This window comes from Nicotiana tomentosiformis, chromosome 4, assembly GCF_000390325.3.
Source record: "Nicotiana tomentosiformis chromosome 4, ASM39032v3, whole genome shotgun sequence".
Classification (NCBI taxonomy): domain Eukaryota; kingdom Viridiplantae; phylum Streptophyta; class Magnoliopsida; order Solanales; family Solanaceae; genus Nicotiana; species Nicotiana tomentosiformis.
The window spans coordinates 11,929,091-11,936,167 of record NC_090815.1 but is presented as its reverse complement, the minus strand read 5'-3'; positions in this window follow the sequence as shown (position 1 = coordinate 11,936,167).

The following is a 7,077-nucleotide window of genomic DNA, read 5'->3' as shown; positions in this document are numbered from 1 at the left end:
GACCGATTACGGACATTTTGGCCTTTCGTTATTTCGGTCTTCTGTTGGTTAAACTGACAATATTTTCTCGAGCTTACTCAGGGTCATAGTCGATTTCGGGATCATGGACTCAATATTCTCGAGGACAGACATTCTGACCTCATGTTCTGGTTCGATAAAACTCGGGGTCGATCTTCAACCCCTCGTGTTTCGAGTCTGATCTGTCATGTAGTAATCGAGCTCAATTTTGACTGTATACAGATAATCCCCTCGTTTTTCAGAGAGTAAGTGACGAGAAACGATATGAGCTTCCGATTCTCACCTCGATACTCCATGTCAGAAATAACAAAATGAACGAAATGTCTCATCAATCACGTCTTAATGGCATTAAATGCTCGTCAGTTGCTGGTCGGCCACTCCTGGCTTTGAACCATCGTTTGGAAATTATAAATACTTCCTTCGTCATTCATTCAAACTTTACATCCAAACCTTCTCTACTATTGTTCCTTAGATATCTCTACATTTTCTAGCACTTGCATCCTGATTTCTTGAGATCATTGTAAGAACTTTCGCTTGTCTTCACTTCGAACCGTCAAGTGTACCCCTTTAACTTCCTATTTTTCATATTTTTACCCTCCATTTAAAAGAAAATGGAGAAGACTTCTAAAATAGTTCCCCAAAAAGAAACTACTTCCACATTACGGCCGACCGGCGAGGAATCAACGGCTGAACCTCCTCTTAGCATGTTTATTCCTGGCGGGTGCTCGGTGACTGCAGATTTTAAGGTTGATAAACCTTCACCCGTTCTGGGCTGGTGTGAGAAGGTCTCGAGGTACATCTTCTTGATCACTGAATAGATTCTTCATAAGGTCAAGAAAGATTGCAATTGGGTTGGCAAAGACGTGGTGGTTCCCGGGCCCGAAGAAGATATTACTACCCACGTCGAGTGATACTTAAGTGTATACACTTATCCCTTTACGCTGGGCCTGTTGGACCCGGTAATCATCCACTTCTGCAGAAGGTATGAGGTGTGCCTCGACCAGATTCACCCCTCGTTCTGGAAGATTATCATTTTTCTCTGGTTCTTTGTGAGCAAGATCGACGAATGCTCCTTCACCGTCAACCACCTCATGCGCCTATACAGTCCCTGACTCTTTCGGGGGGACTGATTAAACTTGCACGCCGAGCTAGTAAATCCCCGTTCTCGAGCATCGATGAAGACTTGGATCGAGGTTGGGTAGGCTATTTTGTCCGAGTGAGGACATCAGACCTGATCCCGGCAGAGTACATGCCGTTCCTCGAGAAGTGGAACACGAAACGTAATTAAAGTTTCATTTTTCCAATTTTTTTATTTTTTACTCACTTTTCCTTCTTTATTACCGGTGTTTGGTGGTGGTGCAGTTGTTGCTCGGGTCTCAGAAGCAGTCCCTCGACTCAAGGAGTGGGTCGAGGGAATTGTGTCACATAAACCGTATTCCGAGAGCGCATGGTGCGAGCTTTCGAAGGACCGGTAGGAGGCCCGTTCTCATGGTGAAATTCTTTTCTTGAGTGGAAAACACTTAGGTTTCCTCCGTGCTGCTGAGCCCTCACTCATTTCTTTTTTCTTTGCAGGTTTTCCCAAGGATGTCGCAATGAGGCCTCTATACGGTGACGAGGATTGCCCCGCCGAGTCCCCTGCTCCGAGACAGGGTGAGAAGAAGAAGAGAAAAAGGGCTCTGAGTTCTCCAAACTTGGAGAAGAAAAAAGCGAGGAGGAGGCTGGTGCGTAAATCGAAAGAAAGTACCAATGCCCAATAGCTCCCATCGGACTCACTCCACCGGTTGAGGGATGAGTCCGAAGAAGAAGAAGAACAAAGAAGAAGAAGAAGAAGAAGAAGAAGATACCTCTGAACTGGTGGACCATATGCGGTCACAGTTCGAGGGACGAGGGGCCCCTGAACCAGAGAGAGGCGACACCGAATCACCTCGAATCAGGAGGGGGGGGATGAAGAGGCAATGGCTGAGGCCTCCAAACCAGAGAGGGGCGAGGCCGTTTTGCCTCAAGTTAGGGAGGCCAGCAAAGAGACCGCGACCGGTGCTTCTCGAGCAGAGGACAATGCCTCGAAGGACATGCTTGGGGTGATAGATCTCTCTGCGTCACCTTCGTTTACTGACCCCATGATCAACAAGGCTCAGGTGCTGAAAAGTCACCTTAACGAAGGGCCCCAAGGGGTGGCAGACCCCTTTCACAACTTTTTTGACGGTCTAGACTCTACCGCCACGGAGGACGTCACCGGGTTGGGTGATTTACCGATGCCAAGGAAGAGTCTGTCTTCAGGGACCAGTAGGCCTTCTTCAAGCCCGAAACTAGTCAGCCGGTTCCCATCTCCGAGCGTGAATCTTGACCGGAAGCGGTCGGTCATCATGTCTATTCCTGAGGATGCCCGAGTTCTTTCTGCCCCCGTAGGGATCACCAGTTATCTTCGGGGTATCGTGACCGAAGAGGATCAATCCAAGATGAACGAGGTGGAAGCGCCCTACCTATTCAACGAAGCACAACAGGCGTTAAATCGGGTAACTTTTGATGTCTCTTAACGACTTGTATTATGTACTTAGATTAAGTCGTAAATAATCATAACATTTTTCTTTGTGCTTGCAGACCTCGATGCTTCATCACGATATTTTTCTATGATATCGGGAAGAGTTAAACCAACATGAGGCCGAGCCTCGAGGGCTCACTGAGAAGAGGGATGCTTACAAACTTCTCAGTGAGAAACTCCGGGCTGAGATAAAGGCATCTCGAAAGGAGCATGCCGACCTGGTCGAGCAGGTAAGAAGAGTATTTGAGGTTAGTGACGATGAATCAGAAACGCTTGCTAACGGTCCAAACCCGTAGGTCCAAAAGAAACTTGATCAGATTGAGCAGCTCCAGGCAGAGGTGGATGCGGTAAAGGCCAAGGTCGAAGAATGGAAAAGAAACATGGACCGCTTGGCCTCAGAAAAGCAGAATGCCCAGGCAAAGTTTGCTTTGGCTGAGGTCCAGCTTCGAGCTGTAAACGAAAAGGCCTTGGTGTAGGCCAAAAACATCGATGAGCTTCAATTTTAGCTAAATTTGGCTATTTCCGATCGAGCAAACCTGGCCAAGGAGCTCGAGACGACCAAGTCGGAGGCCAGGGTAGTTAAAGTCGACACCGATGAGATGGTGGTCGTTTATAAGGCCGATGCCGAGGCGGCTCGGGTTCGAGAAAAGGATATCATAGAGCACGCGAAATGGCAATGTCGAAGGGAGACCCTCGAGGAAATTCATGCTCGGGGTTTCGACTTATCGTCTGAGATTAAGGGTGCCAAAGAGTTCAAACCCGAGGCCAAAAAATTGGCCTTTCCCGAAGATGATGAAGGTTCTGAAGATTTGGGCGAGTCCGAGGGTGGAGGGGACCCCGAAGGTGATGATGCGGCTCCTGGCGAAGACTAGGCTACTTAGGCTCTTTTCAGATGTTTTTGTTTTTTGCTTTTCGTATTACCCTTTTGTTGAGGCCGTTTGGGATTTGTAAAAATTTGTATCAGGGTTGTTGGGTCCTTGTAAAAAGAATTTTTGATATGTATATAAGGCTTTTTCCCTTCAACGACTTTTGAATTTTCCCTCTGCTTTATTACTTATATTTTCAAGGATCGAAATGCCTTAGCATGAAATAGTTAGGTTACGTTCGGAGGTTCGAACAAACCTTGCCTTCAATATTTATCTTCTTTTCGGGCATCGTGGGGGTTCGGTGTGACCGAAAATTTTTCCTCCAAAGTACTTAGACTTTTTCAGGTTATAGTATGTCGAGGGTAGCCTTTAGAATCGGTTAAATAATTTTAAGTCCTTGTTGTTTTTGTTAATAGTCTCGGACGTCTCCGAGCCGCGTTAATATGGTCGTAGCATTTTTTGTTCGGGTGTTGCCCAGTGAGCTTGCTATCCAGAGTTATCTGGGCTTGCCTAAGATAACAGTCCTCGAGTGGGGGTGGCTGTGGACCTTAAAATTTGGGTATTTCCTAATAGGTCTTATGCCCCCGAGGTCTGATAGATCGGACCGTCCGAGTTTGTTTTCGGACGGTAGTCCCCAAGTGAGAGTGATTGTTCGAACTCGGATTAAGGTGGCCCTTGGGCTCGATACCTTTAGGGGATCGGATGTAGGAAATTCCTTGAGAAATGCAAGGTGGTCGTGGCCTTTAAAAGTCGGGCGTTGCTTAATAGGTCTTATGCCCCCGAGGTCTGATAGCTCGGACCGTCTGAGTTTGTTTTCGGATGGCAGTCCCCGAGTGAGAGTGATCATTCGAACATGGATTAAGGTGACCCTTGGGCTCGATACCTTTAGGCGATCGGATGTAGGAAATTCTTTGAGAAATGCAAAAAAAATTAAAAGGCAAGATGTTTATGTGCAAGGAAGAGACTTTTTTTTATTCTTGTGCACAATAGTTATACATGCGTACATACTTTGTGCCAGGGCTCGAGCAGTCTATGCAGGCACGATTCATTTAACCTTTTGGCCCTTACAATAAATCCTATTGATCAAGACCCTTCAATCATGAAGTTTCTTTCCTTGCTAAAGTCGATATCCGAGGGTAATGCCCCCAGTGTTCGGGGTTGATCGAAGAGAGGCCTCGAATGCTGTTGTGATCTTCGTCACCGATTCGTACCTGGCCTTTAATTCTAAGTTAGCACGATTTACTTGTTGTCTCGTTAAAAACCTTGCCGGAAAACCCATTTGGGACAAAACCAGTTCAAGGGAAAAAGAGTGCAACGCGTGTTTTCAGACCTAAAATGTTGTATCGTTCCTTGTTGGTTACCTGCAAGCGTTAGTTTAAAATGTAAATAAGAGAAATAATGGTGTTGTACCTTAGCAATAATATCGTTTCAAGTGATTTATATTCCAGTTGTTAGGTAGTTGCTCGTCGTTCATTGTTCCGAGTTTATACGATCCCTTTTCGGTAATCTCGATAATTTGGTACGGTCCTTCCCAGTTCGGCCCCAATTTCCCTTCGTTCGAGTTTTGGGTGCTCAGTGTGACCTTCCTTAGTATAAGTCCCCGGTATTAAAGTGTAAAAGGTTGTCCCTTCGATTGTAATACCTTTCGATCCGCTGTTTTTGGGCGGCCAACCGGACAAGGGCGGCTTCGTGCCTTTCATCTAATAGCTCCAGGCTCGTACTCATGGCCTTGTCATTCGATTCCTTCGTTGCATATCAAAATCTGATACTTGGTTCTCCGACTTCTATTAGTATTAGAGCTTCGGCACCGTAAACCAATAAAAACGAGGTTGCCCTGGTACTAGACTTCAAGGTCGTACGGTATGCCCATAGGACTTCGGGTAGTATTTCCTTCCATTTTCCTTTGGCGTCGGTTAACCTCTTTTTAAGGTTTTAGAGTATGGTTTTGTTGGTAGATTCAGTTTGTCCGTTCCCACTAGGGTGATAGGGTGTTGATAAAATCCTTTTGATCTTGTTGTCTTCAAGAAATTTGGTTACTTTGCTGCCGATGAATTGTTTCCCATTGTCGCATACGATCTCGACCGACATTCTGAACCGGCATATGATGTGGTCCTAAATGAAATCGATGATTTCCTTCTCCCTGACCTTCTCGTACGCCTGGGCTTCCACCCAATGAGATACAATAGTCAGTCATAAATAATATAAATTGAGCCTTACCGGGTGCCCATGGAAGGGGGCGATGATGTCCATTCCCCACTTCATGAACGACCATGGTGACAAAACCGAATGCAGCAACTCCCCGGGTTGATGAACCATCAGAGCGTGTCTTTGGCACCCATCACATTTTTGAACGAACTCCTTTGTGTCTTTTTCCATGTCGATCCAGTAGTAACCGGCTCTGATTATTTTTTGAACCAGTGATTCGGCGCCCGAATGATTTCCACAGGTACCTTCGTGGATTTCCCTCAAAACGTACTCAGTATCCCCTGGCCCTAGACATATTTCAAGTGGGCCATCGAATGTTCTTTTGAACAGGGTTCCGTCTTCGGACAGGCTAAACCGGTATGTCTTTGTACACAGGGCCCTTGATTCTTTTGGTTCCGAGGGCAGTTTCCCGGTCCTGAAATATTCTACATATTTATTTCTCCAGTCCCAAGTTAGGCTCATTGAGTTGATCTCGGCATGACCTTCTTCCACCACCGATCTCATAAGTTTTACAACTGCCCCCGAATTGAACTCGTCGTCTTCGACCGATGATCCTAAGTTAGTGAGGGCATCGACCTCACTGTTTTGATCCTGAGGTATGTGTTGCAAAGTCCATTCTTTGAACCGATGTAATGTTACCTGCAACTTGTCTAAGTATCTTTGCATTCGTTCTTCTCTGACCCTCGAATGCTCTATTAACTTGGTTTACCACAAGGAGGGAGTCGCACTTGGCTTCGATCACCTATGCCCCCAAGCTTTTTGGCTAGTTCAAGGCCTGCAATCATGGCCTCATATTCAGCATCGTTGTTAGTCAATTTTACAGTCTTAATAGATTGTCTAACTACATTGCATGTTAGTGGCTTCAATACGATGCCAAATCCGGACCCTTTTACGTTTGAGGCGCCATCTCTAAAGAGGGTCCAGATTTCCGAGGAAGTCCTTGAGTTAATTAATAACTCTCTTTCGACCTCGGGAATTAGGGCCGGCATAAAGTTGTCCACAAAGTCTGCCAAGATTTGAGACTTAATGATTGTCTGGGGTCGGTATTCAATATCGGACCCACTTATTTCCACGGCCCATTTGGCCAACGGGCCCGAGAGCTCGGGCTTATGCATAACGTTCCTCAACGGGTAAGTAGTTACGACACATATGGGATGACACGGGAAGTATGGTTTTAGCTTCCTAGAGGCGCTTAGCAAAGCGAGCGCCAGTTTTTCTAGGTAAGGTTACCTAGTTTCAGCCTCACCCAGGGTCCTGCTAAGGGTGGCATGTGGGCCGGTTAGGCCCGGGCCCGGCCCAGAACCGCACGCCCAAATGGACGGTGGGCTTAAACGGTCCTAACCGAATAGGACCGGGACCGCGGGGAGGTGGGCTGGGTAGTGGGCCGGCCCCATAGGCGAGGCCCGCGAGACCGGGACCGATTGGGACCGGGACCGGCTGGGAAGTGGG